The 24874-nt window shown below is 45.0% G+C and overlaps 1 long non-coding RNA gene across 1 annotated transcript; it reads left to right on the forward strand.

Annotated features, from left to right (window-relative positions):
- The first annotated feature begins 501 nt into the window (after positions 1 to 501).
- LOC115071540 lies at positions 502 to 15745 on the forward strand. Its single transcript, XR_003850631.1, has 3 exons — positions 502 to 559; positions 7344 to 7457; positions 15714 to 15745. It is a non-coding gene; the product is annotated as an uncharacterized LOC115071540 (long non-coding RNA).
- Positions 15746 to 24874: the final 9129 nt, after the last annotated feature.

A 24874-nucleotide genomic window follows, 5' to 3' on the forward strand; every position in this document is an offset into this window, starting at 1 on the left:
GATCTCTGTGAGTTCAAGGCCAGCCTGGTCTACATAGTGAGTTCCAGGCCAGCTGGGGCTACAGGGAGACCCTGTCTCAAAAGACCGAAGGAAAAAAAGAAAGAAAAAGAAAAAAGAAAAAGAAATAGGTCTTCAACCCTTCAACCTCACTGCACTCCCCCATCCCCTTTCCTGTCCCATTCCCGTAGAGAACCCCAAGAGCATCCCCCTGAGGCTGCTCAGTTCTGGAGTCCCCAAGACTTTCTCTTCTTTTGATTTCAGCTCTCCTCCCTCCTGGTGGTGACCCTGGTGCCTGCCTTGTGTAGCTTTATTTCGTTCTCAGTTCTAGTGAGAAGCCTAGAAGGGGAGCCAGGGTGACGAAAAGGATTGCTCTTAGAACTGAGGAGTGCAAACTCTGTTCAATAGTCCCGTCTCCTGCCTTGGAAATTGCCCACAAGGGAGCAGGTCCGACCTCAGAGGCAACTACAAGAAGCAACTGAAGAGGGCAGAGTGCTCATGTCTGGTTTCCGCCGGTGCTTAGTTCCGTGTTTTGAAAGATACTTGTTTTGATTCAGCTCCAGTAAGTCTGTCTTTCTTTCCTTCATCCCCAAGGTTCTAGAGCTAAGACACCAATGTCTTCTTTATGATTTATTTTTATTTTATGTATATGAGTGTTTTACCTGCATGTATGCAAGTGCACCCATGTGTGCAATGCCCATGGAGGCCAGAAAGAGAGCTTTGGATCCCTTGGAACTGGAGAGATGGCTCAGCGGTGAAGAGCACTGGCTGCTCTTGCAGAGGACCTGGGTTCATTTTAGTTCTTCTGTCTCCATGGGCATTCCATACATGTGGTACACTTACATACATGCAGGCAAAACACTACACACACACACACACACACCTGCTTCAAACTCTGTCCCTGGTGTGCGTCTTTAGTTCCAATTACTTGGGAGGCTGAGGCAGGAGGGATGCTTCAGCTCAGGAGTTGAGGTGTGGTAGCATACATCTGTAACCTCAGCACTCATGAGGCAGAAGCAACCTCAACCCCACAACAAGCGTGATTCAAAGCCTTTGTTTTTCTTTTTTTTTTTCAGGAAGGAGTAGTGCTAGGAATCTATACATAATACATGCATGCATGCAAACACAAGCACATATGCACACACAGCATTATTAAACTTTTAAACACTCTGATATAGAAGCTCTTATTTCAGTTTTTTTACTTTTATGCCTTTTTTTTTTTTTTTTTTTTTTTTTGAGATGGGGTCATTATGATGTAGCCCTAGTGCCCTGGAACTCACTAGACCAGGGTGGAACTCAAAGAAACCTGCCTGTTTCTGCCTCCTGAGTGCTGGGATGAAAGGTGTGCCCTGCCATGCCCAAGCCATCTTGCTGGTGTATAGGGGTGTGTGTGTGTGTGTGTGTGTGTGTGTGTGTGTGTGTGTATCCCCTAACTTTAACAAAATATGGGAAACAAATACTTGCAAATCCTTCTGTTTCAAATTTGCAGATGCCACTCCATGGTTGAGCAGCTGTGTTGCCTTTAAGACTCGTGGTAAGGGAGGAATGTGTAGGTCAGAGGAAAGCTTGCAGTATTCAGCTCTCTCCTTCCACTGTGTGGGTTCTGGGGATGGAACTCAGTCCTCAGGGTTGGTGGTAAGTGCCTTAACCTGCTGAGCCATCTCACCAGCACTTACTATGTCCCTTTAATGGATGAAGAAATTGAGGCTCAAAGGTTAAGTCACTTGCCCAAGGTCACAGAGCTCAGACTCCTCCCAGAACCAGCTTTGCTCTTACCCCCCATAGTCAGGTACCTGAACCCAGGCCTTGCTACATCTGAGGCCCAGCACTGGGGCCTCACCTTCCTCCCTGTGGCTCTTCAGCCTGTGCCTCTCTTCTGGAATGCCTGTTGCTCCCTCCCAGCTTCTCCAACTCCCAGCTCTCTGCCTGTGTCGCTCAGTGCCCTTCACCTTGCCTTCCCCCACTGCCTGCTAGTTTAGGGAGTCTCTTCCTGTCTCTTCCTGGCTGCCTGGAAGCCTCTGTTGATGAGGGACTTTGCCTGCTCCAGGACCTCAGTCTTTGGCTGGGGCTTTCTCATGCTGAGCCATATATTTATTTCTCTCTCTCTCTCTCTCTCTCTCTCTCTCTCTCTCTCTCTCTCTCTCTTACATCTTTGGTCTTTTTGAGACAGGGTCTCCATATGGCCCCTGCTGGCCTGAATACTCACTATGTAGATCAGGTTGACCTTGATCTACCTGCCACTGCCTCCCAAATGCTGGTACTAAAGGTGTGCGCCACCACACTCAGCTTATTTCTCTCTGTCTCTCTCTCTTTTTTTTTTTTTTTTAATTTTTTTGAGACAGGGCCCCCCTGTAGCCCCAGAATTCCTGTCCTGGAATTCACTATGTAGACAAGGCTGGCCTTGAACTCACAGAGATCCACATGCCTCTGCCTCCCAAGTGCTGGGACTAAAGGCGTGTATCACCAAGTCCAGCCCAAGATATATTTTTTTAATGGCACTGAAAAGTGAATTAGGACTCTTGTTACATGGTAGACATGAGATCTACCAGTGAGCTACCTTCCCAGTTCCAAATGATTCCAAATCCAGTCATTTAACAATGAAAATTAACCACCAAGATAACATGATCTCTCCCAACGTCAAAGCTACCCTGGGCTACATATGAAGAGTCTGTCTCAAATACATGCAAACATACCAGCAACAAAAAGGTGAGTATTGTGGTACTTGCCTGCAATCCTAGTCCTTGAAGGGTTGAGGAAGGGGATCAGAGTTCAATACCTGTCATCCTTAGCTGCATATCAAGTTAGAGGCCAATTTGGGCTGCATGAGACCTCCCCAAAATTTTTTCTTTTTCTTCTTTTTGTTTTTTTTTGGGGGGGGGTTGTTTGTGTTTTGAGACAGGGTCTGCCTGTAGCCCCACCTGGCCTGAAACTGCTATGTAGACCAGGCTGCTCTCCAACTCACAGAGATCTGCCTGTCTTTGCCTCCTAACTGCTGGGTGTAAAGGCGTGAAGGTGTGTCTCCTACCACACCCCATTCCAAAAATTTTTTCAAAAGAAGAGAGAACTAGGCCAGGTGGTGCTATTGCAGAAGACCTGGGTTCAGTTCCCAGCACCCACATGGCGGCTAACAACCATCTGTAACTCCAGTTCCAGGAGATCTGACTCCCTCTTTTGGCCTCTGTGGGCTTTGCATGCATGAGTGCACTTACATACATGCAGGCAAAATATTCATACAAATAAAATGAAAATATACATAAACAAAAAAGTTATTAAAAAATCACTTAAGGGATTGGTGAGGCCTGCCTCTGGCTGTCTGTGAACATAGTTCTAGAGATTCGCTGAGGAAGAAGATCCCCTGAAGGTGGTGGCGCTGACCATCCTGTGGACTTCAGACTCAGATGGAATAGTTAAAAGAGGAAAGGGAAAACTCTAGCAGTCACCAGCATTCTTTTCCTCTGCCTGCTGTCTGCTGTGAAGACACACGCTAACCCTAACACACACTAACACACACACTCACTGCCAGGATGCTCTGCCTACCACAGCCCAGAAACATGAAGCTAGTGACCATGGACTGAACCCTCCAAAACTGCAAGCCAAAGTAAATCCTCCCTCCCTTAAGCTGTTCTGTCAGACACTTCATTCCAGCAAAGCCCTAGTAAACCAGTACTCCAGTCACACCAGTTAGAATCCCATCCTGTTTGTGTCTGCACCCAGGGGAGCTATTCAAAACCTTTAGCCATGGTTCAGCCCGAATCCTGGGTAGAATGGGCACTGGGGTGTGGTGAACCTCACAGAGCAACTCGATACCAACAAACAGCAGCATTTGACTGCTTTGTTTTGTTTTTATTTTTATTTTATGTGTATGTGTGTTTTGCCTGCATGTGTGTAAGTGCACCCGTCATGCAATGCCTGTGGAGGTCAGAAGAGGGTGTTGGATCCCCTGGAACTGGAGTTACAGACAGTTATTTGTCACCATGTGGGTGCTGAGAACAGAACCCGGGGTCCTGTGCAAGAGCAGTCAGTGCTCTTAACTACAGAGCCGTCTCTCCAGCCTTCAGTTTGACTGTTGGAAGTGCTCCCTCTGACCCCAGAGCAGTCCAGCTGAGTGTAGCTCATCCTGGATTCGGCTCCCTCAAGTCTGACTCCTCCTAATCCCCCTTTCAGATTCCTGGGTTGTTTTTTTCTCTCACTGTTCTTATTTAGAAAAGTTCCTAGGAGGTCATTCCTAATTAGTTCTGATAAATGAAAAAAGGCAACCAGAAGTCATGAAAGGGTAAATTCATAGTAAAGGTTGTTTGTGTACAATGTTCAGTTCTGCCTTGTATCAGTAGCTGCTGCGAAAGAGCAACACAACCATCTGGGAGACAGAAGATAGTAAAGGCCTTGCCAACAATGAAGGGGACATTCTTTTTAAAATATTTTATCCTAATTAGTTCTGATAAATGAAAAAAGGCAACCAGAAGTCATGAAAGGGTAAATTCATAGTAAAGGTTGTTTGTGTACAATGTTCAGTTCTGCCTTGTATCAGTAGCTGCTGCGAAAGAGCAACACAACCATCTGGGAGACAGAAGATAGTAAAGGCCTTGCCAACAATGAAGGGGACATTCTTTTTAAAATATTTTATTATTTTTATTATTTTTTTATGTACTTCATTTGGATTTTTAAAATTGTATTGAGATATTACTTACCCGAGTATGGACCTATGGCACCACGTCCTTCCTGCAAAAGGAGGTATGCTTTTTTTTTTTTTTAATGTGTATGAATGTTATGCCTGCATGTAAGTAAGCGTACCCATGTCGTGCAGTGCTCAAGGAGCACAGAAGAGGCTGTTGGATCCCCTGGAACTGGAGTTATGGACAGTTCTCACCCCTGCTGGTGGTGTTCCAGCATAGCCTCTCCCCAGTTCCCTTTTCCCATGGCCTTACTGAGAATCCCTGGTTCAAATTAAAAGGAACTTTTTTTTGTTTGAGACAGGGTCTCTCTGTAGCCCCAGCAGACCTGGAACTCACTATGTAGACCAGGTTGGCCTTGAACTCAGAGAGATCCTCCTGCCTCTGCCTCCGCAGTGCTGGGATCAAAAGCAGGTGCTATCACTCCCAGTCCAACCCTCTTTTTAAGAAAAATTTAAATGAACATTTATTTACTTGTATGTGGGGGTGTGGTACATCGCACTTGCCATGGCACTTGTGTGGAGTTCAGAGGACAACTTTGGGAGTCAGCTCTCACTTTCCACTTTTAGGTGGGTTCCAGGGATCAAAGTCATGTCATTAAGTTTGGCAGCAAGCACCTCTACCAAAAGCAGGTGCTATCACTCCCAGTCCAACCCTCTTTTAAAGAAAAATTTAAATGAGCATTTATTTACTTGTATGTGGGGGTGTGGCACATCGCACATGCCATGGCACTTGTGTGGAGTTCAGAGGACAACTTTGGGAGTCAGTTCTCACTTTCCACTTTTAGGCGGGTTCCAGGGATCAAAGTCATGTCATTAAGTTTGGCAGCAAGCACCTCTACCTGCTACTCCATCTTGCCAGCCCAAGAGCTCTTATTTTAGAGGGAAGGAAGTCATCAGAATGTTTGGTTGTTGGCTGGGATTGAGACTTTGAGCAACTCCTTCACACTTTTGTGAACTTCACCGTCAGCTCTGATTTAGAAAACAAGAATGACATACCTAAGCCAAAAGGTATGAGGATTAGAACAATGCTCTGAAAATTGGTGACTAAAGGGAAACCTAACCTACCTTTCCAGTGGGAGCTACACCCAGGGTAACTATGCAATTGCAGTTACTGAGAGAAAGGGCTAATGAAGAGTATCAAGCAGTCAGTGGAGAAATAATATTAGAAATATAAAATCAGGACCTTGGGATGGAGGTCAGTTGGTAATGTGCTTGCCTAGCATGCACAAGGCCCTGGGTTTGAACCCTAGGACCATAAGAACCAGGCACACACCTGTAATCTCAGCACTTGTGAGATCGAAGTTCAAGGTCATTCTCTCTTACATAGTGCATTCAAGGACAATCTAGGCCACAGTGACTAGTGACTCTTAAAAAAAAGGAGGCGTGGCCGGGTGGAGGTGGGGGTAGAGGTGGGGGTAGATGCTGGTAAGATGGTTCAGTGGATAAAAGGCTCTTGCTGCCAACCCTAACAACCTGATCGCAGGCCCCACATGGTGCAGAGAACCACCTAAGTCCCTCAGGTTGTCCTCTGGTAACTCAGGTGCCACACACAAACATACATACACATAAAATAAATAAAATAATTTTCTTGATTAAGAAAAGTGGGAGTCGGGGGCTAGAGAGATGACTCAGCAGTTAAGAGCACTGGCTGCTGTAGCAGAGGACCCTTGTTTGGTCCCCATCACCTACGAGGCAGCTAACAACCATCTATAACTCCAGCTCCAGGGGAACTGCACCCCCACTTCTGACCTCCTTGGGCTCCTGCACAAATATGCACAGACACACACATAAATTTAAAAAATAACTATAACAAAAGGAAGAAAAAGAAAAGAAATATAAAATAAGTATCTTGCAGGGTCCAATGATGTTGACTTGAGCAAGGATTATCAACTTGTGTTCAGATTATTAAATGGTCCATCTATCAATATGGTGAAAACATAAACAGTCACACTAATGTTGCTGAGGATGCAGAAGAATTAGAGCCCTTGTACACTGCTTGTGTGGTACAGCTCCTTTGAAATATATTTTGGCAGTTATTTTTTCCCTGTGAGATAGGTTTCATTATCACTGTGTAGGCCAGGTTGGCCTTGAACTCATAGCCCATGCTAACCTTGAACTCTATATTTTCTTGTCTCATGTGTGCTGGGATTGCAAGCATGTGTGCCCATGCATGCACACGTGTGTGTGTGTGTGTGTGTGTGTGTGTGTGTGTGTGTGACAAGCATGTGTGCCCATGCATGCGCACGTGTGTGTGTGTGTGTGTGTGTGTGTGTGTGTGTGTGTGTGAAGTCAAAACTGATCAAATTTTTCTTGAGATAGTCTATTTTAAAAAAAAGATGGTCTGGTCATGGTGGTGCACACCTTTAATCCCAGCACTCAGGAGGTAAAAGCAGGTGGATCTCTATGAGATCCAGGCTAGCCTGGTCTACATAGCAAATTCCAGGCCATCTAGGGCAACAGGGAGACCCTGCCTCATAAAACCAAAATAAATAAATAAATAGGGTTTCATGTTGCCAAGGTTGGCCTCAAACTTGTTATGTAGCTGAGGATAACCCTTGAACTCCTGATCCTTCAGACTCTGCCTCCCAAATGCTGGGATTACAGGCCTGTACCACCATGCCTTGCATTGCCCCTTTTTTTTTGACCCTCAGTGAGTTTTTTGCTTTGTTTGCAGAGCTTCAAGCATGCTAATGGACTGCTGTGCTGCTGAGCTGTACCCACAGACACGGAGACTTGATTTTTGGATATCTGAAGTAGGGGCAATGGAGCTAGAGAGATAGCTCAGTGGGTAAGAGCAACCACAAGGACCTGAGTTCCAGTCCCCACCACTCGCAAAAAGACGGGGTGTGGCTTGCATGTGCCTGTAACCCCAGAGTTGGGGAGAGGAGACAAATGGATCCCAGGAGCTCCCTGGCCAGCCAGCTGGGCTGCCAGTGAGCTCCAGGTTCACTGAGAGACCTGGTGTCAAGGGACTAAGGCAGAGAATGATAGAGCAGGACACCTAACGGTCTCTTCTGGCCTCTGTGCATGTGACCAATGCATGTGCACCCACACACACAGACATACACACACACACACACACACAGGTAACACCCACATATGTGTGCAAAGAAAGAAATTAGGCCAGTCGTGGCGGTACACATCTTTAATCCCAGCACTGGGGAAGCAGAGGCAAGGGGATAGCTACAAATTAGAGCCCATTTTGGTCTACATAGCAAGGTCCAGGAAAGCCAAGGCTACATAATCAAACCCTATCTCATGAAAACAAAAGAATTGTAGGAAACTAACTTAAGAACTTAAAGGCCAAGCACAATGTTCACTGAGTGGTCTCAATACAGGATTGCTGTGGTTAATAATCTCTGTTCCAAATGAAGCCCTACCACTACTGGCTTTAAGTAAGGTTTTGCAATCACAATGTGATTTTTAGAAAAAAAATCCTTTGTTAGTTCATTTAAGCCTTCTTCTCTGCTACCTGGCTCTCCCTGGAGTCCAGTTATTTTGGTTTCTCTGAAGCTCTCTCTCCAGGGAGCAGTCTGGCTGGAACGAGAGAGCAGAGACTGGAAACACCAAGGCAGGCAGAACGAGTGGCATGGGAGAGCATTCTGCAGGGCTCCCTGGAGCCAGCTCTCTACCATGGATGTCAGTGTGGCCAGGAGCATTTGACTGTCCTAAGTCTTTGTCAAGCAGCTAAAGGCAGGCAGACCTCCAGTTTAACAAGTGGATGCATCTGGCGGGGAGCAAGTTCTCTGACCCTTGCAAGCAAGCTCTTGTTGGTCACTTTAGTCCTGGGGATTGGTGTGAAAGTCAGAGCCCTCCCCCCACGCCCCCCAGGAAGCAGCTGTGAGCTACTTTATCATCCTTTATCTTTCCCTTACCTCTTATGTTCTGCCCCCAAGGTTTGAGTTTCAAAAGAAGGGAGCTTTTTTCTTTTATTTTTAAAAACTTATTTATTATTTTTATGTGTGTGTTTTTGCTTGCATGTAAGTGCACCACATGTATGTAGTGCCTATGGAGGCCAGAAGAGGGCGTCAGATATCCTGGAACTGGAGTTAAGGACATTTGTTAGTCACTGTGTGGGTGTTGGGAACCAAACCTGGGTCCTCTGCAGCCAGTGCTCTAAACCACTGAGCCATCGCTCCAGACCCTTTTATTTTCTTTAAACAGATTCCCAAGTATCTTAGGCTGGCTTCAAACTTTCTAAGAATGACCTTGAACTTCTTATCCTCCTGCCTCCACCTCCCCAATGCTGGAGTACAGACCTGTGGTACCATGCCCACCCAGCAAAAGGAAGTATCTTTGTTTTTAATTTTTTGGGGGGAGTGGTCTTTTTGAGACAGGGTCTCTCTGTAGCCCCAGCTGGCCTGGAACTCATTATGTAGACCAGGCTGGCCTTGATCTTACAGAGATCCACCTACCTCTGCCTCTAGAATGCTGGAATTAAAGGCGTGCACTACTACACTTGGCCTGAGAGGTATCTTAATATAGCTTTACAAACAAACATGATTCTCAAAATTGTGGCTTCTCCTGGTTATCTGTGGGTTTTTGTTTGGGATGACTGTGCTGTTTTATTTAGATAATAAATGGGGATCTGTGGGAATAGAAAGGTCAAAAGATGGTAGGAGGCAATTAGACTAATTAGATTGTTAAGAGGAGCTACGTGGGTGATTATTGACTTGGTCGCTAGCTACATTTAGGCTTCTTTTTGTGTCTTATTTTTGTTAATATTACAAATTATTCATCCCCTTCCCTCTCCAGCAATCACAGAATTTTCCTGTTTCCCCCAGACATTCCTTTCAACAAGACTGAAGAAGACCCAGTATGTCCCCCTGTTTCTACCTTCTGGGATAATGAAAATCTTTTTCTTCCTATTATACTCATTTGTTCTCCTTGTGTGGACATCAGGTAGCTCTGGACTTATCTGCTGTATCCAAAGCAGTGTTTCCTTAGCTCCTCAGAACCCTGTCAGGATGCTATGCTATTTTAGAACTTTGTTTTAGACAGGGTCCAGCCTAGCCTCAAAGTCGCTCTGTAGCCAAGGCTGACCTTGAACTTCTGATCTTCCTGCTTCTAACTCCCAAGTGCTGAGATTTATAGGTGTGTGCCACCATACCAGGCTTATTCGGAAACAGAAACTGATGACTTTCGTTCCCAGGATTGTCTTCTCTCTGTGGCTTTCCCGACTCGGTTAAATAGACCTTGCTGCCTCAGTTTTAGAGAGATGTACATGCAGCTAAAAGAGAAAGTCTTTTACTGTTTTTTGGACCATGACTTGGTGGGGATCAGACCTTATGTTGTAGAGACCACACAAAACTCCACAGAATCCCCTCTACTTCTCCTGCCTGACTGAGGGGGTATGGGCAGGAGAATTCAGAGGTCTGGGTTTTCCAAGGCCTGTGCCAGGTCTTCTAGGGTGGGAGTTAGGGAAGGGACTCCAGGAGATCCCTGGTAACTGTTGTCTTCCTGGGTTGTTAGGTGAGATGCCATACAGAGACCACAGCTGAGTGGGTATGGTGCTCATACCTGTAATTCAGCACTTGAGAACACTGAGGCAGTAGGATTACTCTGAGTTTGAGGTCACTGTGGAATTTGTAGAGGGTTTTGGGCCAGTCTAAGTCCTGTCTCAAAAAAAAAAATCAAGTTGGGCATGGTGGCACATGTCTTTAATCCCAGCACTCAGGAGGCAGAGGCAGGCGACTCAGTAAAATCCAAGGCAGCCTAGAACTTAACATAGTGAGTTCCAGACCTGTTGGGGCTATAGGGAGACTCTGCCACAAAAACAAAACAAGGGGCTGGAGAGATGGCTCAGCGGTTAAGAGCACTGACTGCTCTTGCAGAGGACCTGGGTTCAATTCCCAGACCCCACATGGTGGCTACGAACATTCCTTAACTCCAGTTCCAGGGGAATCCGAAGCCCTCTTCTGACCTCCGCAGCATTGCACGACACGGGTGCACTCATACATGCAGGCAATACACTCATACACACTAAAAAAAAAAGAAAAACAACCCACAAAAACTTGGATGGGCATCTGGTTCAGATGTTACAAAATCTTGATGTATGATTGTAAGGTCCAGAATCCTAACTTCAGCACCCACATAACAAGCCAGGTATCCCTCGCTGGCCTGTAACCCCTGCTCCTAGAGTGGGTGAGGACAGGAATAGGTGGTGACTGGTAGAGGAGGACTCACAACTCCCTCTTCTGACTTCTGCACAGGGAGCACCATCACACACATGTGAACATGCACTTACACAGACACAAAGAAATTCATAAATAATAAAATCTTACACACACACACACACACACACACACACACAAAGCCTGGGCTTAGTAGTACATATTTTAATCCTAGCACTCAGGAGGCAGAGGCAGACTGATCTCTGTAAGATTCCAGGCTAGCCCTACAGAGAGACCCTGACTCCAAAAACAAAACAAAACAAAACGGGACTGGAGAGATGGCTCAGCAATTAAGAGCACTGGCTGACCAGGGTTTAGTTCCCAGCACCCACATGGTGGCTAACAACCATCTGTAACTCCATTTCCAGGGAATGTGACGCCCTCTTCTGACATCTGCAGGCATTGCAGGCATGTGGTGCACTTACATGCAGGCAAAGTACTCATACACATAAAATAAAAATAAATAGCTGGGTGTGGTGGCCCATGCCTATAGTCTCAGCACTTGGGAGGCAGAGGCAGGCAGATCTCTGTGAGTTCAAGGCCTGCCTGGTCTACACAGTGAGTTCCAGGGCAGCTGGGGCTACAGGGAGAACCTTTCTCAAAAAGACCAAAAAAAAAAAAAAAATCAAAATCAAATCAAATCAAAATAAATAAAATTTAAAAGAACAACCACAAGGTCAGGGACATAGCTCAATGGTAGAGTGCTTGCCTAGCATGTGCAAGTCCCTGGGTTTGATCCCAGGTATGGAGGGCTGGATACTCTCAGACATTTGGGCATATTTTGGTGGTGTTCCAGGTATCAGAGTCAGGACCTTGTGCATCCTTAGCACACAGTACCACTGAGCTCCACCCACAGCCCAAGGATTGCTGCTATAATCATTTCCAATAACTACTTTTGACATTGTCTGGAAAGACACCCAGCAAAATTACAACCCATGAGAGAAGGGAAGGGAGCACTCAGAGCCCTTTAAACTAGCACACATGCATGCTTCAAGCTCTCAGTACCCCTGCAGCCAGACCTGCAGCACAAATGACATTCAGGAGAAGAAAGCCACCTCACCTGTGTCTTGCCACCACAGAAATCCCAAGACATCTTTAAGAAAAACCCAGGGGGTATCCTGTGGTTATAGACTGACTAGAGTGCATCTAATTGCAATCTGTGATAACTGCTACTTGGGCAAACACAAGAAGCCATGCAGACTGATCATGGGGACAGAGAAGGGCTCTCAGAGCTGAGAGAAGGGTGCATTAGAGATAACTAGGTATTTGTAAAGGCAGAAAGAAAATCCAGTCCCCAAGCTGGCAATTACTGGCTAAGCCATCCAAAACCATGTAGAAAATATTGTCATCAGGAAGATGACAGTAAACCAAGTGCTTTAAGGAGAAGGGATGGGTGAACGACCACACTGTTCAGAGTCGCCAAACAAGAGGCATGAATCCATTAGCCTGCATGAAGGATGTTGATGTCGAGAACAGTTGGAGGCTGGGACATAGGAGAGGAATAGAAGCCAGGCATGGGGGCACATGCCTGTAATCCCAGCACTTGGGGAGGGGGAGTACCGGGGGGGTTCAAAGTCATCCTTGGCTACGTAGAATGTTGGAGGTCAGTCTGAGCTACATAGTGAATTCCAAGCCAGCTATGGCTACAAGGAGACCCTGTCTCAAAAAAACAAAAAACAAACAAACAAAAAAAACAGAGAGAGAGAGAGAGAGAGAGAGAGAGCTCAGAGATTAATCTGAGGGGCCTGAAGCAGAGTGGGGAGGTGTCCTGTCTCAAGGACGGAGAGCTGGGTGTGACAGCCAATGCCTATGATCCCAGAACTTGGAAAGTGAAGGCAGGAGAACAGAAGTTCAAGGTCATCCTCAGCCATATAATGAGGTCGACCTAGTCTGAACTCACTATTAAACAAGGTTAGGCCTGAACTCACAGAGATCTGCCTGCCTCTGCATGTGCCTGCCTTTAACCCAGCACATTGGGGGCAGAGGCAGGTGGATCTCCGTGAGATGGAGGCCAGTCTAGTCTACATAGTAAATGCCAGGCAGCTGGGGCTGCAGGGAGACCCTGCCCCAAAAAGACCGAAAAAGAAAGAAAAAGAAAAAAATATTTTATATATATATATATATAATATATATTACGTATATATTTGTATGTCTAGTGAGGTGGAACAGGCTTAATCCCAGCACTTGAGAGACAGGGGCAGGTTGATATCTGTGAGTTCAAGGCCAGCCTGAACTACATAGAGAGTTCAAGGCCAGCTGGGGCTACAGGGAGACCCTGTCCCAAAAAAACAAAAGAAAACTGGCTCTGGTGTTGTATGCCTTTAGTCTCAGCCCTCAGGAGACAGAGGCACATGGATCTCTGTGAGTTCAAGGCCAGCCTGGTCTACACAGTGAGTGCCAAGCCAGCTGGGGCTACAGGGAGACCAACCCTGTCTCAAAAAGACCCCCCTAAACCAACATATACATATGTATATGTACGTATTCCATATACATATAATACGTATAGAATTAGGATATAAAATATCCATTGGATTCATGTATTCTTTCTTTGGTTGAGGCACAAACTACTGAGAAAATTAATCATAAATCATAACTTTTTTTTTTTTTGGAGATAGGGTTTCCCTGTAAATCTCAGCTGACCTAGAACTCATTACATAGACCATAGACCAGGCTGGCCTCACAGAGATCTGCCTGCCTCTGCCTCCTGAGAGCTGGGATGAAAGGCGTGCACCACCATGCCTAGCAATCATGATTTTTTTTTTTTGCTATTATCTGAGTGTCTAGTGTCTGATCATATAATACCATTCAACTAGCGGATCAATCAATTATCAGTATTAACAGAGAAGCGCCATGTGGCAAACACAAAGTTAAGGAAAATGTTTCCTCTTATGATGCTCACCTGCACTTCTGTTTTTTGTGTGTGTGTGCTGTCACACGTTGAAAATGATCCTGTCTGTTCACTCCCTGATGTCAATGAATAATAAGGATACACAAGTCGGTCTGTGCCACCTCTCCTGATTTATGTGGTGCTGAAGATGGAGCCTAAGTGCGTGCTAGGCATGCACTCTGCCAACTGAGCTACATCCTCAGCCTGCTTACTTGCTTTCTTAAAGATTTATATTACTTTTATTTTATGTGTGTTTTGCCTGCATGTATGTAGGCATACCACATGCATGTATGCAATGCCTGTGGAAGCCAGAAGAGGGTGCTGGATCCCCTGGAACTGGAGTTATGGACAGTGGTCAGCCACTATGTGGGTGCTGGGAATTGAACCTTGGTCTTCTGCAAGAGCAGCCAGTGCTCTTAACTGCTGAGCATCTCTCCAGCCCTTTTATATATTCGTTAATGTTTTAATTACATTTTTAGACTCTCGTTCTGTGTGTGTGTGTGTGTGTGAACTAGGATTCTCCTTTCATCCTATAAGTCCCAGGGATAGAACTTAGGGCTTCAGTCTTAGAAGCTGGTGCTTTTATGTGATGACCTTTTAGCTGGCCTTTGTTTATTACTATTTTTTTTTTTTTTAATTTTAGATAGGGTCTCTGGCAGCCCAGGCTAGCCTTGACTTATCCAAGAAAGACCTTGAAGTTAGACATGATCCACCCAGTGGCTAGAGGGTCAAGCCCAGTTAGGTAGAGGGTCTGTACTGTTTACGCCTTTGAATTTTGTACCACATATAAGTATTATTATTATTATTATTATTATTATTATTATTGTCTTTTTGAGACAGGGTCTCCCTGTAGCCTCAGCTGTCTTGGAACTCACTATGTAGACCAGGCTGGCCTTGAACTCACAGAGATCTGTCTGCCTCTGCCTCCCAAGTGCTGGGATTAAAGGCGTGCACCACCACGCCTGGCATAAGTACTATTATTTTAATAAATAAATATGTGGCCAGGCATGGTGTTATACAGTTGTAATCCTAGCACTCAGGAGGCAGAGGCAGGAACCTCACCCATGAGTCATGAGTTCCAGGCCAACATGGACTGATGTAGGGAGCCGGCTGTGGTGGTACACACCTTTAATCCCAGCATTTGGGAGGCAGAGGCAGGCAGATCTCTGTGAGTTCCAGGCCAGACTGGTCTACATCATGAGTTCCAGGCCAGCTGGGGCTACTGGGAGACCCTGTCTCAAAATAAGACAAGAAAAAAAAAAAAAAGAAGATGTAGGGGCTGGAGAGACAGCTCAGTGATTAAGAGCACTGGCTGCTCTTGCTTCCCAGCACCCACATAATGACTTGTGCCATCCATAATTCTAGTTCCAGGGGATCTGACACCCTCTTCTGGTCTCCTTGGGCACTGCATGCATGTGCTGGGTTTACATAAATCCAGGCAAATTATACATACACATAAAAATTTTAAAAATCATTTTTAAAAAGAAAAAGATGTATATATGTGTGTTGTGTGCATGTAAATACATTCTTGTAAATACAAGCCTTAAATGAATCGTTTTGCAAGGTTCATTTGTAATGCAAGCAACCACTCCCTAATTTGCTTTGGAAATACTGACATTTGTGTACTGGATTTTCTTAAATCACTAAAGACCAGCATCGGTGAGCCACACCCTGAATGCTTTTATTTAAGGTCACTGACAAAACCAGCTGAGCAAGTGTTACTTTCTTTAAAAAAAAAAAACAACAAAACCTCAAAAAGTCTAGAGGCAGAGCTGGCAGGGGGACTTGGGGCTTTGCAGCTGCTGAGAAGGGACTGCGGAGAGTGCTGACAAAATCTCCTTTCTTAATGAATCAGGAAACAAGTGCCCCAAAAAGGAAATCTGCCTGAAAAAATAGACCTTGCTGTTTTGTATGAAAAAGGGTGAATAAGGGCAGAAGAAACAGCTCAGTGGTTGGTTAACAGTGCTTGCTCCTCTGTTTACAGAGATCCAGGTTTGAGTCCCAGAACCCACATCGGAGGGCTCAGTACACCCTGTAACTCCAGTTCCAGGGGATCCGACGCCTTCTTCTGGCCTCCTTGGGCACTGCACACGCACAGTGTGCATATATACATGCAGGCAAAACACTCATACAAATAAAAATTCTTAAAAAATCTTTAAAAAATGAAAAAAAAAAGCCTCTTTGCTTACTGTTTGCTTCCACTTTCATAAAGAGACATAAAATCCTAATTCAATTGCTGGACTGAGAGGATGAGCCTGGGTATGGGAGCACACTCTCTGATCCCAGCACTCTGGAGGTAGGGCAGGAGGATCCAGAGTTCAGAGCTAACCTCCTCTACTTAGAGAATTTGAAGCCAGTCTGTGTGGGCTACATGAGACCATCTCACAAAATAAAATAAAACAAAACAACAACAACAACAAAAAAGGCCAGGTGTGGTGGTACATGCCTTTAATCCCAGCACTTAGGAGGCAGAGGCAGAGAGTTCAAGGCCAGCCTGGTCTAAATAGTGAGTTCCTTTCCAGCTGAGGCTACAGGGAGACCTGTCTCAAAAAGACCAAAAAAGAAATAAATACAAATAAAAAAGAAATAAAAGAAAAAGAAAAGAATGGACAATAGAGGCAGGAATGAGATTTTCATTTTGAAAATTTATTTATATTTTTGGTCTTTTTAAGACAGGGTCTCCCTATAATCCCAGCTGGCCTGGAACTCACCATGTGGATCAGGATGGCCTTGAACTCACAGAAATCTGCCTGCCTCTGCCTCCCAAGTGCATGCACCACCATGACTAGTCCATTTTGAATTTTTTATAATCATAAATCTATTAATGAAAAAAATTTTTTTAGTTTTATATGTATGAGTGTTTTGCCTATAGGTATGTAAGTGTACCATGTGCATGCAATGCCTGTGGAGGCCAGAAGAGGGCATCAGATCTCCTGGAACTAGAATTATGGATGGTTGTTAGCCACCATGTGGGTGCTGGGAAGTGAACCTAACCATCTCTTCAGCCCCTCTATTATTTAAACGTAAAAGCTATAAAAAGCCAGGTGTGGTGGTGCACGCCTTTAATCCCAGCACTGGGGAGGTAGAGGCAGGTGGATGTCTGTGAGTTCAAGGCCAGCCTGGTCTACATAGTGAGTTCCATGCCAGCTGGGGCTACAGGGAGACCCTGTCTCAAAAAGACCAAAAAAAAAAAAAAAAGAGATGGGGGCTAGGTTATAGTTCATTGAAAACTCTGGGTCCAGTCCCAGCACGAGAGAGAGGAGAGAGGAGAGAGAGAGAGAGAGAGAGAGAGACTTGAGACAGAAATAGCAGGCCATCTATATGATCTATAATTGAATTTTCAAGGTAGACATTGGGCCTTGAGTTCAGAGACAAATTAGAACTCCTGTGCTATGCTGGGCATGGCAGCACCTGCCTATAATCCCAGCATGAGGGAAGTAGAGGCAGGAGGATCTGAAGTTCAAAGTCAGTCTCTGCCACATAGCAAGTTCAAGACCAGCCAACATGAGTCTTTGTTTTAAAAACAAAACAAAAATGGGGCATGGCGGTACAGAGCTATACCTCCAGCACTTGGGAGGTAGAGGCAGAGAAATCAGGAGTTCATGATCATCCTCAGATACATATTCAGTTTGAGGCCAGCCTGGGCTACATAAAACTCTGTCTCAAAAAAACAAAAAGGAGCCGGGTGTGGTGGCGCATGCCTTTAATCCCAGCACTCGGGAGAGGCAAGAGAACAACAACAACAAAAAAAAACAAAAACAAAAAGGAGGGGCTGGAGAGATGGCTCAGTTGTTAAGAGCACTGGCTGCTCTTGCAGAAGACCTGGGTTCAATTCCCAGCACCCACATGACAGATAACAGCCCTCTATAACTCCAGTTCCTGGGCATCCAATGCCCTCTTCCGGCCTCAGTGGGCATTGCATGGCACTTGCACACGTGCAGGCAAAACGCTCATACACAAAGTAAAGAAAATTAATGTTTTTTTAAATGGGAAGACTTAGTTCCTCAGGGAGCCTCAGAGCCTTGTGACTCATGCACTCTCCACGCCTGCATTTGAAAGACTGCAGGAGCCTCAGCAACTCCCTTGTTTCCTAGGGAGTTTCCTCACAAAGCCAGGCAGGCAAAACGCTCATACACAAAGTAAAGAAAATTAATGTTTTTTTAAATGGGAAGACTTAGCAGTTCCTCAGGGAGCCTCAGAGCCTTGTGACTCATGCACTCTCCACGCCTCCATTTGAAAGACTGCAGGAGCCTCAGCAACTCCCTTGTTTCCTAGGGAGTTTCCTCACAAAGCCAGTGAGGTCAGAGGACTTTGTATCCTTTCATTTCTGGCTTTCAGACTTATTTTTGCTTCTGGGAACTTGTCTTCTCAGACTTTTGTTCAGAAACTGGAGTTCTTTCTCCTCCCTCCATGAGACCAGCAGGCCACCGAGGCTGGCTGCTTCCCTCCCCGCTGATAACTTCCTTTGTAAACAAGTAGGTGGGAAGGCCCAAGTCCAAGAAGCATGGACTTCCACACTTCACAGATTTTATCACTTCTTGAGATTTTTTTACCCTTATTTCCCAGAGAAACTGACTCACCACAACACATATACATAGTCACTTGGAAAAAATTCTTTTAAAATCTTCTGAATCTGTTAAGATTTTTTTTTTTCCAGTTCATTTGGCCCCATCATTAAGCATACAGCTTAAAGAAAATAAAACCTAAGCTGAATATGGTGGTGCACGCTTTTAATCCCAGTTCTTGGGAGGCAGAGGCAGGCAGATCTCTAAGAGTTCATGGCCAGTCTGGTCTCCATAGTGAGTTCCAGGCTAGCCACAGCTACATAGTGAGACCCTGTCTCAAAAAATCAAGGGGGGCCTGAAGAGATGGCTTAGTGGTTGAGAGCACTTCCTGCTTTTCCAGAGGACCTGTGTTCAAGTGACTCCCAACTACCTGTAACTCCAGCTCCTCTGGTCTCCATGGGCACCCACATACACATGGCATACACACACACACACACACACACACACACCCCTAAAAAATAAATAAATAAATCTTAAAAAAAAAAAGCTGGCATGGTGGCGCACTTAGGAGGCAGAGGCAGGCAGATCTCTGTGAGTTCAAGGCCAACCTAGTCTACATAGTGAGTTCCAGGACAGCTGGGGCTACAGGGAGACCCTGCTTCAAAAAGACCGAAAAAAGAAAAGAAAAAGCCGGGTGTGGTGGTACACACCTTTAGTCCCAGCACTTGGGAGGCAGAGGCAGGTGGATCTCTGTGGGTTCAAGGCCAATCTGGTCTACATAGCTAATTCCAGTTCAGCTGGGGCTATAGGGAGACCCTGTCTCAAAAAGAACCCCCCCCAAAAAAATCAAATAAAAAGGGCTTGAGAGAGATGGCTCAGTGGTTAATAGTACTGGCTGCCCTGGCAGAGGACCTGGGTTCAGTTCCCAGCACCCACATAGCAGCTAACAGTCATCTTTAACTCTAGTTCCAGGGGATCCAACATCCCTCTTCTGGCCTCCTCAAGCATTGCATGACATGGGTATACTTACATACATGCAGGCATTACATTTGCACATAAAGTAAAAATAAACAAGTATTTTTAAAATAAAATGAAATAAAAATAAAACCTCTAAACAGGCAAAAACATAGGATCTGAGGATGCTTTCTTTGTACTGTCAGCAGAACTGTAAGTCTGCAACAAAGAAATAACATGAAAAGCTATGCTTTGTATTTCTTACTTTCTTTACTCTGAGGTTTTCAAGCTTATAGTTTTGTCAATGGTGAGAGAACAGAGGTACAGCTCCATGTCACCCTCAGCAGCTTGAGGAGTGGACTTGGCTGGCCTCGTACTCACTATGTAGACTGAGGCAGGCAAGCATAGGGACTCTGTTAGTGACCCAGGACTCTGCTTGGTTTGGGCTGTGCACACACCACTCCTCTATCAATGCACTTGAGAGTCTGAGACCCTCACGTGTGTGTACTATGCACACACATCACCTCAGACCCTCACGTGTGTGTACTATGCACACATCACCTACCCCCACCTACATTTGGCTACAGTGCACCCATCTCTGACCAATGGGGTAAGTTTCTCCTTCCCTTAATGACCATCAAACTCAGTTTCTGTTCAACTGTATTTCTAATATATCTTGGTCCAGGGTTGGGGCAATCCAGCCTTGGACTGGTTGGTTTGGGGTACAGGCACAAGGCAAAATTGTATCCTCAGGTGAACTTTATTTTTTTTATTATTTTTATTTATTTATTTATTTTTGGTCTTTTTGAGGCAGGGTCTCCCTGTAGCCCCAGCTGTCCTGGAACTCACTATGTAGACCTGGCTGGCCAAATCATAAACACATCACATCACACAAAAATATTTTAGACTTGGAAGCTCATTCTGTCTTTTTTGAATACATACAGTGTATATTAGAAATAAAACTAGAAAAGGACTTTGTTTCAATCAGAAATCCGTAACTCCAGGTGTAAGCACCAGATAGATCAAAAACTGTATATCTGTTGTAGTTTTAAAATATACCTTATTCCAAAAAGATTTGTTTGTTTGTTTGTTTTATTTTTGGTCTTTTTGAGGCAGGGTCTCCCTGTAGCACCAGCTGTCCTGGAACTCACTATGTAGATCAGGCTGGCCTTGAACTCACAGAGATCCGCCTGCCTCTGCCTCCCCAGTGCTGGGACTAAAGGCGTGTGCCACCATACCTGCTCAAAATTTTTTGGTTTATTTTTATTTTTAGTGTATGAGTGTTTTGCCTGCATGTATATAAGTGCACCCATGGGTGCAATGCCCACAGAGGCCAGTGGAGGATGTTGGAACCCCTGGAACAGGAATAAAGAGCACCTCCTCTGCAAGAGCAGCCCGTGCTCTTAACTGCTGAGCCATTCCTCCAGCCCTTTTTTTCATTCTGTTTAAATGATGTTTTTTTCAGGCTGTGCTTTGCCCTAGAACATTCTGTTTTACAAGCAACTTTTGATTCCGTTTTGAGGAGAAATGTTGACTGTAGCTCCTGGGTGGACCCAGAAACTGTCCCATCTTTTGGGTACCACCCATCCAGCAGAAATTGCTAAATGGCTTATTCCTGGGAGTAGAGAATGAGTCAGTCCATAAGCTGGCTGGAAGAATTGATACTGCAGGGCACTTGAGTGTATTGAATTGTATCAGGGAAACTATGCTCAAGAATTTATTGGACCCATCAGACCAGGAAAGGAGGTAAACTGTCTGGCTTGAACCCCATAAAGTGATGGACAGCTAACATTGTTATGTTATGACTCCACACCAACCCATCATCTGATACGTTCTGTGTACAGCAAGGACCAAGGACTCCAGGATTCTGTTGTCTCTGGCTGTGGACACTGTCTGATTGACTGCCTGCCCATCCACCTGTTTGTCTGTCTGCTCTGAATCTGATCTCTTTTCCTGATCCATTCAGCTTTCACTTTGCCAAGGAATTCTGCAGCTTGACTCTCAAACCTGACGCTAGCAGATCTACCAGCATCTCCTTCCTGGCACTGGTCTGGTGCTGTGTGATATGGGAGCTAAAGCAGTCATTAAGATTGGCATAGGGAGCAGTCACCTTCCAATGATTCACCAAAATGACCAGCACAAAGGGAAAGAGAGGCTCCTGCTGTATGTTCTCTGGGCCTTTTAGGAAACATGGACTTGTTCCTTTGGCCACATACATGGGAATCTACAAGAAGGGTGAGATAGTAGACTTTATGGGAATGGTACTGTTAAAAAAGGAATGTCCTGGGGTAGAAAGATGACTCGGCGGTTAAGAACACTGTTCTTGCAGAAGACCTGGGTTCAAATCCCAGCACCCACATGGCAACTAATGACTGTCTGAAACTCCAGTTTCAGGGGCTCCATCGACCTCTTCTGTCCTCCACAGGCATCGTACGACATGGGTGCACTTACATACATGCAGGCAATACACGCATACACATAAAATAAAAATAATAAAATATTTTTTAAAAAAGGAATGTCCCATAAATCTTCCCATGACAAAACTGGGAGAGTCTACAGCGTCACTCAGCTGTTGGCATTGTTGTAAACAAGCAAGTTAAGGGCAAGGTTATTTTTAAAAAATATATTTATTTTTTAAATATTTTATTATTTTTATTTTATGTATATGCATGTATTACCTGCATGTAGGTAAGTGCACCCATGTCATGCAGTGCTCAAGGAAGACAGAAGAGGCTGTTGGATCCCCTAGCACTGTAGTTACAGACAGTTGTTAGCTGCCATGTGGGTGCTGGGATTTGAACCCAGGTCTTCTGCAAGAAGAGTCAGTGTTCTTAACTGCTGAGCCATCTCTCCAGCCCCTTAAAAAATATATTTATTTTTATATGTATGAGTGCACCGCCTGCATTTGTGCAGATGCACCCATGTCATGCAGTGCCATGGAGGTCAGAAGAGGACATTAGATTCCCCTGGAACTGGAGTCACAACATGGTTGTTAACTACCATGTGGGTTCTGGAACTCGAACCTGGGTCCTCTGAAAGAACAGCCAGTGCTTTTAACCGCTGAGCCATTTCTCCAACCCCAAGGGCAAGATTCTTGCCAAGAGAATTAATGAGCATTGAGGATAGCTCACTCTGACAGTGGAGACAGCTTCCTGAAACTCTTGAAGGAAAATGAAAGGAACCTGGGTTTGACTGAAGCCCCAGCTTACTCCACCAGGAGAAGCACACTTTGTGAGAACCAATGGAAAGGACCGGAGATGCTGGAGTCCATTCCCTATGAATTCATGGGTTAATGTCCAAAAAGAAATATAAGATCTAGACTATGAAACAAATAAAGAACATGTATTCGCTTCGGCCAAGCTACCAAGGTAGGCAGATTTTATGACAAATTGCTGCATTGAAACCACTAAACCTTGTGAATTTATTGTTACTTAATAAATTCTGACAGTGTGAAAGATAGAAGCATATTCACTTTTTCTGGTACAGCATGCTAACGACACTGTGGTTGTCCAAGCAGCCTGAAATCTCAGCACTTGGAAGGTGGAGGCAGGAGGACCAGGAGTTCAAGCTTATCCTGGGCTACACAGCAAGTCCAAGGTCAGGCTGTGATACTTGAGAACCCATCTGAAGAAAACAAAAACTGTGCTGGCAGGCCTGGAGGGACAGCTCAGAGGTTAAGAACACTTGCTACTCTTGCAGAGGACCTCAATTCCATTCCCAGCACCCACATGGCAATACCCTCATTTCCCAGAGAAACACTGACTCACTGCAACACACACTAAATCACTCAGAAAAAATTACTTTAAAATTACTCCAGTTCCAGGGGATCCAATGTCCTCTGCTGGCCCCTGTGGGTACCAGGTCTGTTTGTGGTACAGATAAATTCAAGCAGGCCAAGCACAATTTAAGAAAAAATTTTTTTATTTATTATTTTTATTTTATGTGTATGAGTGTATTGCCTGCATGTATGTGAGTGCACCTGTGTCGTGCAATGCCACAGAGGTCAGAAAAGGGCTTTGGATTCCCCTGGAACTCCAGGATGGTTTGTAGCCACCATGTGGGTGCTGGGATCCGAACCCGGGTCCTCTGCATGAGCAGTCAGTGCTCTTAACCGCTGAGCCATCTCTCCAGCCCCAAAATACAATTTTTTAAAAATCTTTAAAAAACCCAAAAACCACGCCTGGCAGAATGGCTCAGCAGGTAAATGCACTTGCTACTAAGCCTGCAGATCTGAAGTTTGATCCCCAGGACCTACATGGTGTGAAGAAAGAACTGACTCCTGGGGGCTGGAGAGATGGCTCAGTAGTTAAGAACACTAACTGTTCTTGCAGAAGACCTGGGTTTGAATCCCAGCACCCACATGGCAGCTAACAACTGTCTGTAACTCTAGTTCCAGGGGATCCGACAGCCTCTTCTGTCCTCCTCGGGCATTGCACAACACAGGTGCACTTACCTACATGCAGACAATACACGCATACACATAAAAGAAAAGAACTGACTCCTGTAAGTTGTCTTCTGACCTCCACATGTGTGCTGTGACATAAGCTCACAAACATGCATACACATTAAATAAATAAATAAATTGCAATAAAAACTACCCAGGCTTGGTCTTCCTGTAAGTTTTCTGACCTCCACATGTGTGCTGTGACATAAGCTCACAAACATGTATACACATTAAATAAATAAATAAATTGCAATAAAAACTACCCAGGCTTGGTGTTACATGCCTTTAATTGCAACACTTGGAATGCCAAGGCAGGCAGAGGCCAGCCTGATCTACATTGTAAGTTCCAGGCCAGCTAGGGTTACAGTGAGACCATCTTAAAAAACAAAACAGCAGGAACAAAAACTACATAAAGGTGGGGGCTGGAGAGGTGGCTCGTTAAGAACACTGACTGCTTTTGCAGAGGACCCAGGTTTGATTCCTAGCACCCACATGGTGGTTAATAACACCAGATCCAGGGGATCCTACGCCCTCTTCTGACCTCTGAAGGCATTGCATGACAGGGGTGCACTTACACACATGCAGGCAATACACTTATACACATAAAAATAAAAATATTTTTTAAAAAAGCGATACAAGGAGCTAGATGTGGGCAGAAGACTTCACATCCCTTTCATTTCTGGCTTTCAGACTTCTTTTTGCTTCTGGGAACTTATTTTCTCAGACCTTTTCTCAGAAACTGGAGCTCTTTCTCCTTCCTCCGTAAGGCCTGCAGGCCACCGAGGCTGGTTGTTTCCCACCCTTTGATATCTTCCCCTACAAACAGTAGGAGGGAAGGCCGATGTCACTCAGTGGGCCCTGAACTACTACACTTCGCAGCCTTTATCAGTTCTTGAAAATTTTCACCCTTATTTCCCAGAGAAACAATGACTCACTGCAACCAACACACACAAAATCACTCGGAAAAAATTACTTTAAAGTCTGAATCTTCCCCAGTTCATTTGGCTCCATCATTAAGCATGGAGTTTAAAGAAAATAAAACCTAGGCTGAGTGTGGTAGCACACGCCTTTAATTTGGGAGGCAGAGGCAAGTAGATTTCTATGAGTTTGAGGCCAGCCTGGTCTACATAGAGAGTTCTAAGCCAGCCATGGCTAGCTAGATAAACAAACACCCCAAATCAAATCAAACCAAATCAAATAAAGAACCCAAACAAAACAAAGGCGTTTTATATATATATATAT

This window comes from Nannospalax galili, unplaced genomic scaffold (assembly GCF_000622305.1).
Source record: "Nannospalax galili isolate Female #2095 unplaced genomic scaffold, S.galili_v1.0 scaffold538, whole genome shotgun sequence".
Taxonomy (NCBI): Eukaryota; Metazoa; Chordata; class Mammalia; order Rodentia; family Spalacidae; genus Nannospalax; species Nannospalax galili.